This window comes from Trichechus manatus, unplaced genomic scaffold (genome assembly GCF_000243295.1).
Source record: "Trichechus manatus latirostris isolate Lorelei unplaced genomic scaffold, TriManLat1.0 scaffold00334, whole genome shotgun sequence".
Taxonomy (NCBI): domain Eukaryota; kingdom Metazoa; phylum Chordata; class Mammalia; order Sirenia; family Trichechidae; genus Trichechus; species Trichechus manatus.
This window is the reverse complement of record NW_004444270.1, coordinates 149490-150436: the sequence shown is the minus strand read 5'-3', so window position 1 is coordinate 150436 and position 947 is coordinate 149490.

The window sequence follows — 947 nt, the reverse complement described above, 5'->3', positions numbered from 1 at the left end:
TTACTCAATTAAGATTCATCTAATTCGATTGTGTCTATAATAAGAAATATTTGCAACTTCAAAGATGCTTCTTACATCAGGACTCAACATGAGCCCCACCGCATTTAGACCTCGGAGCATCTCTACCGTCCAGTCAAGGAACTCTCCGACAACATCATCCTTTGCTGCATACTTTCTTTGTCTTTATTTTCCTGTGATGAGGACTACCCGTTATTATTTGAGGCAATCAGGGAACTAATTTTATTCTTAAATCCATGCCTCATTCAAAGCTATAATCACTTAAATGACAAATATGTTAAAATGTTGATGCACACACAGGTTTTACTAGATTTCTGAGCAGTTTGAAGTCAACGTGTAATCAACCTTGCTGAGAAAGTCTCTCAAGTTTTATCTAGCTTAGACTTTTTTCCTAAATTTTTAACAAAGATAAGGTTTAAAATATTAATGCTATCCTTAAAGACATTTCCAAACTTGATAAGCAAGAGAGAGAGAAAGAGGCCAAAACAAATCGATGTTCCTTGTCTCCTATATTCAAACCTGGTAAAAATAACAGAGCCTCAGTTTAACAAACCTCGCTACTCCTTTTCAGTGATTACTTCAAAAAGATCAATAGGGCGTGCTGGCAATTTAGGACTGCTTTCTGGGAACAGGGTTATGACACCATGCAATAAAGAAATAAATGGACCTATTACTCCTTGTGTGCAAGAATTGGGGAGAAGAACAAAAATGTAGAAAACAAGTTCAAGTGATTTCCCCAGTGAATAGTCTAAGGATATCCTTGACATTTTGGAATTTTTAAACTTTGGAAACATTTTAAAAACTCATCACCACCAGACTGAGCAGATTCAAGAATTATTTATTAATGCTTTATCCATACCAATGGAGAGTTGGCTATTCCACAGACTAACGTCTACATGTTTCATTCTTAATAATCTGCTACTTAGTGT